Source organism: Leucoraja erinacea, unplaced genomic scaffold, assembly GCF_028641065.1.
Source record: "Leucoraja erinacea ecotype New England unplaced genomic scaffold, Leri_hhj_1 Leri_275S, whole genome shotgun sequence".
Taxonomy (NCBI): domain Eukaryota; kingdom Metazoa; phylum Chordata; class Chondrichthyes; order Rajiformes; family Rajidae; genus Leucoraja; species Leucoraja erinaceus.
Window position 1 is genome coordinate 64,527 of NW_026576176.1, and position 8,684 is coordinate 73,210.

Here is an 8,684-nt window from a genome sequence, read left to right on the forward strand (position 1 = left end):
GTGGATGGAAGAGCCTGTTTTCATATATATTTTTACATATATTTACATATATTTCATTGAAACATATATGATTGAATATGTGGCATTATTTTCGTCTTGTTGCTATATTCAAAGGGTAAGGTTGAAACGGTCTGAAGAAGTGTTTCGGCCCGAAACGTTGCCTATTTCCTTCGCTCCATAGATGCTGCTGGACCTGCTGAGATTCTCCAGCAATTTTGCCTACCTTCGATTCTCCAGCATCTGCAGTTCCTTCTTGAACAAGGTTGATTGATTTATTTGTGCAGAACAGTGATGGATGTCCGACTTTTGCTTTGTTTCTCTGAGTTTTTCTCTATATATATGCATAACAGCATGAATATAATCTGATTTTCATATATGAATATAGTCATTCATGTGCTGTACCTGATGACTAGAGCCTGGCACTATTGTGGAATGTAATTAGGAATGTAATTTACCTTATTCATACCTAATTCAATTTAAATCATAAATGTTGCATTCAAGTGTTAGTTAAAAGACTCGCTACAGTATGCACCAGATTGCACAATTTCAAGCTGAAAAGTGCAAAAGCTCCCTACCATTCCACAACCCCCTCCCACAGCTAACGAGTTCACTGCTAACACTTCTATCATTGTAGCCCTCGCCGTTACAGTGCGTAAGTAGGCTGGCATGTCATTTTAATACTGCTGGTAAAGCCACGGAATGATAGGCTACTGGTCTTTATGCAGGGGTACGGATTGAAAGACTGAACATAGGTCAATTACTGTAAAGCTGTCGGCTTCTGCCAGTATAGATGACAGAATAATATTGGTGTCAGGTACTATTCCTGATAGTAGGATCACTATTTTTAATAGCTCTCAGGTCTTAGACAAAACGGAGGTCTTAGACAATTCATTACATCTTCCCACTTTTGGGATTGGCAGAAGTATTATAGGAGTTATACAAAACTCCTTTTACCTCCAGACTTGCAGAAGGATATCCAAGTTCATACTTCTTTTTTCTACGGCAAGCTACAACAATCTACAACCTAGTCAACGTTAAGCTACGGCAACTCCTGACAACCGGCGACCCAATAGTCACAACTTAGGACATCCACCTATGTCCACACCTACGACAACCAACGTCAAGCTACGATGAGCTACGACTATCGGCATCAACTAAAATTTTGATCTCATTTTGACCTCCAAAGCAATGGAATGATTCAATTTTTCTGTTATAGGGATTGTAGGGTTAGGTTTTCCAATCATTCTGCATCATGACTGCCATGGAGTAACATCAGAGAGCATTACTCTCACAAGAAGAAGAATCCCTGCTGCTTGCAGCAGCCCTCGTGCTTATAGATCAGAAAGACAGAAGGACAAGAAGAATGGGAAGAAGAAGCTGAAGAAGAGGTCTGTGTGGTTAAATACCTTGTTCTTGAGCAGACCCAGGTTGGGCCAGTATGACAACCTGATGACTGAACTACAGCAAGAAGATGAGGCTGCCTTCAGAAACGTCAGTAGGCTCCCCCCTGATCAGGAGCTGAAGAGTGAAAAAGGAGACCTTCATGAGGAAGCCACTGGAACCAGGCATGCGCCTAGCTATCACCCTCCGCTACCTGGTATCAGGAGACTCCTAAAAGAGCCTCTCCTACAACTTTCTTGTGGCCCACAACACCATCAGAAATATTGTCCAAGAGACCTGTGAGGTCATCATCAATGCATATGAAGATGAAGTGATGGACTGCCCTAGTACACCAGATGAGTGGAAGAGTGGCGCAGGGCTTTGTAAAAGATGGAACTTCCAGCACACATGTGGGGGAGTTGACGGCAAGCATGTGGCCATCAGGTGTCCATCCAAGGGAGGTTCAATACACTTCAATTACAAGAAGTTTCATTCAATCGTACTCCTAGCTGTGGTGGATGCAAACTACAACTTCCTGTTTGTGGATGTGGGCACACCTGGCAGTATCACAGATGGTGGGATCTAGAGGGCGAGCACTGGAAGAAAGAACAGCAGGCTTTCCTGATCCAGAACCTCTCCCAGGAGAAGACAACCCAAACATCCACCACAACGCGGTTGCTGATGATGCCTTCCCCCTCAGGTCATGGATGATGATGCCATACTCTCACAGGCCAAGGGAGCATTGGATCTTCAACTACAGGCTGTCCAGGGCTAGGAGGGTTGTGGGAAACACCTTTGGCATCCTCGCCAGCAGATTCAGATGCTTGCTGACTACAATGGAGCAGGAGCCCAAGAATGTAGACGGTTGTCTACGCAGCATGTGTCCTCCACAACCTGATCCATACCAGAAGTGCAACAGCAGCAGCCATGGTGGCGTATGACCGAGTGGTCAACCAGACAGGAAATGTCAAACCAGGCTCATGGAGAACTGGAGGGCTGGAGAGACTGCCAGGAAACATAGAACCATAGAAAATAGGTGGAGTAGGCCATTCGGCCCTTCGAGCCTGCACCGCTATTCAATATGATCATGGCTGATCATCTAACTCAGTATCATGTACCTGCCTTCTCTCCATACCCCCTGATCCCTTTAGCCACAAGGGCCACATCTAACTCCCTCTTAAATATAGACAATGAACTGGCCTCAATTACCTTCTGTGGCAGAGAATTCCAGAGATTCAACACTCTCTGTGTGAAAAATGTTTTCCTCATTTCGGTCCTAAAAGATTTCCCCCTTATCCTTAAACTGTGACCCCTTGTTCTGGGCTGCCCCAACATCGGAAACAATCTTCCTGCGTCTAGCCGGTCCAACCCCTTAAGAATTTTGGAAGCTTCAATAAGATCCCCCCTCAATCTTCTAAATTCTAGCGAGTACAAACCGAGTCAATCCAGTCTTTCTTCATATGAAAGTCCTGACATCCCAGGAATCAGTCTGGTGAATCTTCTCTGTATGGCAAGAATGTCTTTCCTCAGATTAGGAAACACTGACAAAAAGAGAGCCAAAGGAGCAGAGAGACCATCTCTGCACTTAGTACCACTCCAAACTAGGCAGTGTACCATGGCAGAACAACATGATCTGAAGACCAGCAGCAAACAGCCCACACCACAAACAGAAGTTCACCACTGCAGGAAGAGAGCTCACAACAGACCACAAGAAAATTTCCTTTTCAGGGCCACCCACATCCTCCCCAAAGAGTTTAATTTTAAATGCAGTACAATGCTTGTGTTGGTGTTTGTTTTATTGATCAAAATACATTAAATTTAAATATTTGAGATGCCATGAGACACCTCACTGAAAAATAATTTCTTCATGCATCAATTTGCCATCAAAATGTCAGGCATTTATTTGTTTATATTGAAACACAACATTTTTTTAACAACAAAAAATAATCATCACCTTAACTAAAGAAACGTTTGACTTTTTATTAGATTACTAGCTTACCTACTTGTACTGCCAGACTATCCCGATGTTCATATTTTTGCTAATTCGCTGGAGTCTAATTTTTAACGATTAGCTTGTTTGGCGTAGAAAGATGATTTTACTAGGTTTGGATTGTGTTGATGTATAGAAAGTCACCAGTATAGTTGGTGAATGCTAACTCGCTGTGTATAATGATACAGCTTTCCAGAACACTAGTTAGGCTCTAGTGTTTGCTGCTGGGAGATAAAAATAATGAATGGCAGAAATTAATTTGTCTTACCTAACAGACACAGGATAACATTTTGAAGTCTATTTCTCGCCAGTTGATCATGTTAGTTAAAAATCATGCATGTTTTTTTCATTAATATGGGCAAAAAGAAGAAACTAAACTCTCTGGTTTATCACACAGGCTATTTGGAAATGTTTTCATTTTAGGCATTCTGTGACTTCAGGAGATTTTGCCAATGTAAACTTTGAGTGGCAAGTGATACCATTTTTATCAGGTGAGAAGTCATCTGAATCCAAAAAAGGGAATCAGAGCAGAGCTGACAAGACAATTGGTTCCCCGCCACCACTAAAATTTAACTGCTACCTCCGAGGGAGTGATACGGGAGATGGCAGAACAACTTGGGATTGCAGTCCTTGCAAAGTTTTCAAACAGCTCTGGTTTCATGCTGGTGCTATCAATATAAGAACAACCTTGCACTCCAACCAAACAATTGCTGACCTCAATCACTGCTGTGCAGATGACAGAAATTAAATAAAGAACTTTGAAGCACTGGGCTGTTTTATTTGCAAGTGCAAATTGACCGTGAAATTATCTCTTCCTGTTTGTACAACTTAATGCTTATATTGTACAAGAAACATTAGGGTTATACATTACATGTAAACAAATATTTAACACCCAAGGTGGAACGGAATGTTAAGTAGTATTTGATTAATAATATGTTATGTAGGTTTAGCATTAAGATAATGTGTTTATTTAGCAGGGCTCCCTTGATCTAATTGCATTACGTTTTGTAACCAAGAATTTAGTTTGGAGTATTTGGAATCATTTGCTATAGGTTTCATCAAATGTATTCAAAGGCTCTCCAGATGAAAGATATAAAGTAATGAACAGTTGTAGTTGCCTCAGGGGTTTGGGGTAATAGTTGGATTGCTGGGTGGACTGGTGGTTGGTTTGTCAGCAGGGGGCTGGTGATGTAAGGGGTGATGGTATGAGAGTTGTAACCATTAAACATCACTTTAGACTGGAAATCATTGCAGTGAACATCTTTGCAGTGATATCTGGTCAGTTCCCACTCTGGCCTCCCTATCTTTAGCCTCCGACACTGCTCCAATGAAGCCCAAAAGTATTTTTCAGATATTGCTAAGATTTAATTTCTACTGATCTTGGTATTTGAATAGCACTTAACCTATATGTTATAATAAGAGGGGATGTTGTTCAGTGGTAGAGTGCATGCTTTGCATACATGAGGTCCCAGGTTCATTCTCTGACATTTCCACAGGTTGTACCTTTGTCTAAAAGAAATAAAGGCCCTGAAGTGGGATGTATTTTGTTATCCTGGGTTTTTCTTTGTGGATAGTTTCAGACATTTTCTTTCCAATTCAAATCTGATTAAAACAATTGTGCAATGATGTTTGAAACCTCCCCCCAAAATATGTTTACAACGAAGCCTAGTGGGCTTTGAAATGGTACAAGTATGATTTCAAATTTCTAACCTCACTGTTCACTCTGACCAAGAAAACTGCTTTCAGTTGACATTTCTTCCCTAATTTTCTTTAAAAATGCTTCATACAAGAAGTACATAATTATAGGCTATTGATCTTAATTTGATAGAGTGCTACTTCTTGTTCTTGGTTCTTGGCATCTACTCTAGAGGACATAGATAGGCGAGGATTCGGGCCGGCAGCCTTCTTCAGACACTTTAAAAGGTTTGTTGCAATTTTCTTTGCATAAACAAGTCTTGGCTTCATAAGTTCACAAGTTGTAGGAGGAGAATTAGGCCAATCAGCCCATTACTCCACCATTCAATCGTGGCTGATCTATCTTTCCCTCTCAACCCTATTCTTCTGCCTTTTCCCCATAATCCTTGACACCTTTACTAATCAAGAACCCATCCATCTCCACCTACAAAAAAAAAACAATTGACTTATCCTCCACAACCTTCTGTGGCAATTAATTCCAAACATTCATCATCCGCTGAGTAAAGAAATTCCTCGTCATCTCCTTTCTAACAATATGTCCTTTTATTCTGAAGTTATGGCCTCTGGTCCTAGACACTCCCACATAGTGGAAACATCCACTCTATCCAGGTGTTGCACCATTCAGTAAGTTTCAATGAGGTCCCTCCTCATCCTTCTAAACTCTAGTGAGTATAGGCCAGTGCTGTCAAACGCTCAATGCTTGGTTGAGCATTTCTTGCTAAAATCAGTTGATGGTTTTGTGCAGTTTTCATTTTCAGAATATCAGACTTTGGGCAATTCCCACTTAAACTATGGACTCTCTATCTTTGGGCTTCTGCACTATTCCAATGAAGCCCAAAGTATTTTTTAGACATTGCTAAGATATAATTTCTACTGATTTTACGCCTTCAAATAGGACTTAAATCATAATGTATTGTATGTCATAACAGGAGGGGATGTAGCTCAGTGGTAGAGCGCATGCTTCGCATGTATGAGATCCTGGGTTCAATCCCCTGCATCTCCACAGGTTTTACTTTGGGCGGCACAGTCAGGTTCATCCTGACAAGGGATGCTTTTGGTGCAGAGTTTGTACGTTCTGTGACCACATAAGTTAGGTGCTCCGATTTCCTCCCACATTGGTTAATTGGCTTCAGTTAAATTGTAAATTGTCCCTGGTGTATAGGATAGTTCTAATGTATGGGGTGATCGCTGATTGGCAGGGACTCGGTGGGCTGAAGGGCCTGTTTCCATGTTGTATTCTAAAGTTTAAAGATGTAATCCTACTTGACAAATGGCTCAGCAGGCAGATCTTGGGCTGAAATAATTTGAATCCAACATGAACATGGTGTTAAACTCAGATTGACACCAAATCCTTCATCATCCAAACAGTAATCTAATGCTCCTGACATAGGCAATTTTTCAGACAACTGCCAGTGACTGTCAAGTTTCCAACAGTCGCCTGAAAAACTGGCAACTGGAACGGCGACGGTCAGAGTGGAACACACACACAAACACAAACACATCACTTCCTTCACCAGCCCGTAATGCAGGCGGGAGACACTCAACGCTGTCTGAGTGAAATTCACACAGTGCAAAGCCAATGTGATACAGACACACACCGCGATGATCACGAAGATTCGCGCTGTAATTAAGACGGCTAAAGCACAGTGTACGGTAATTCCTTTAAAAGAAGGGGGGAAAGGGGGGAGAATGGGGAGGGAGGGGGGAGAAGGAGTGGAGACTACTTTTAAGAAGCAAGAGATACATGGCTGTGAAGCTCAACGGACATTAGCATTACCAGGCGGTAATCCTCGGTTCTGGAAACTGCTGCTTATGTTTTTTTCCCCAATAAACCAATGAAATTCACCGGTCAGCACCGGATACAACCTACGAGAACCTAAGAGAACCTTCTACCTCCTGGCAACCCACAAGGACCTCCTGGCGACCCACCTACGGCACGAAAATTCTCGTTACTCTCCATGGCCGTTTCATTCTAGTCGCCGCTAATTTTTCAACATGTTGAAAAATTCGCGATGACCATAATGAGGCTGCGACTAGTTCCCAGAATGCGGGAACTCCTCACGACTATGAAGGCAACTTCCCAGCAACCACCCGCGAACATGTGGTGACCAAGTTGTAAAAAGTCGCCTAAGTGGGACAGGCCCATAAACTGCCCCCCCAACCCACACCCACACTGTTTCTCTTGGTAGAAAACTTGATGGTAAATGTCAGGAGTCTGGGTCACAGTTCTGATTCCGATCACAATCATTGGTGCAGTGTAGAACACACGTATGAAAGTTGTAAACGTAGCCTAAATATATTTCAGGTTATTATATTGTTGATGTATCGGAATGTTCCTGCTCCAAACTACGCAGGACCCGGGCTCACATGGTTCATCCTTCTCCCAGCTTTGCTTCCTCCTGGGACAAGGACGGCAAAGTTGCACTGCAGTAAAGTTGCTGTCTTACAGCACCAGAGACCCGGATTCGATCCTGACTGAGGGTGCTATCTGTCTGGAGTTTGTACGTTCTCCGCGTGGGTTTCCCCCGGGTGCTCCGGTTTTCTCCCACACTCCAAAGACATAAAGGTTTGTAGGTTAATCGGCTTTCGTAAAATTGTAAATTGTCCCTGGTGTGTAGGATGGTGCTAGTGAACATGTGATCACTGGTCGGCATGGATTTGGTGGGCCGATGAGCAAGTTTCCATGCTGTATCTCTAAAGTCTAAAATTGACTTTAATGAAAGCCCCACAATAATACCTGCATGAATTAAATTTCATGAAACCGTTTTAAGAATTAGTCCTTTAAAAAAGGGATGATGTTGTTGAGGAACCCTGCAAATTCACTGTTTCTTTCCTATTCGTAATTTCATAATACAGGATGTATCTTTCAGTTTATGCAGGTCTCTAATTTGATTATTGTGTGCTTAATATTTCCACACTCCTCAGTCAGATGGAAACTCCCATTAGACATTGTCTGTGAAGATCCAGTGCCAGAAGCGCAGAGTGACGGTGACCGCTTCTGCCATGGGCTGAGGGACAGTGACCTCATTTGGGCCGTGGTGAGCTGGGTGATAAATTAGCTTCCCTTTCCTTTCCTGTTCCACATCCTCAAGAGCCTGCTGGAAAGTCACCGTGTCTCACTGATTTCAAGAAGGAACTGCAGATGCTGGAAAATCGAAGGTACACAAAATTGCTGGAGAAACTCAGCGGGTGCAGCAGCATCTATGGAGCGAAGGAAATAGGCGACCTTTCGGGCCGAAACCCTTCTTCAGACTGATCATCAGTCTGAAGAAGGGTTTCGGCCCGAAACGTCGCCTATTTCCTTCGCTCCATAGATGCTGCTGCACCCGCTGAGTTTCTCCAGCAATTTTGTGTACCGCCGTGTCTCACTGTTTGCTGTTTTCACACCGAATCCTTCAGGGAAACCTTTGTCTGTTTTTTTTTCACTTTTGTTCAAAAGCTCCTCAGATTCAAACCAGGAAACACAGCCTTTGGCACATAAACTGAAAAGGTAAACACTAATATTTAAGAGGGAACTAGATGTGGCCCTTGTGGCTAAAGGGATCAGGGAGTATGAAGAGTATGTCATGACTGCCATGGAGCAAATTGGTCAAGACCTCTACTTATCTTCTAACTATGC

The 8,684-nt window shown here is 42.7% G+C and overlaps 1 non-coding gene across 1 annotated transcript; it reads left to right on the forward strand.

Annotated features, from left to right (window-relative positions):
- Nucleotides 1-5,996: 5,996 nt before the first annotated feature.
- Nucleotides 5,997-6,068, forward strand: trnaa-cgc (transfer RNA alanine (anticodon CGC)). Its single transcript has one exon. It is a non-coding gene; the product is annotated as a tRNA-Ala (tRNA).
- The last annotated feature ends 2,616 nt before the right edge of the window (nucleotides 6,069-8,684 follow it).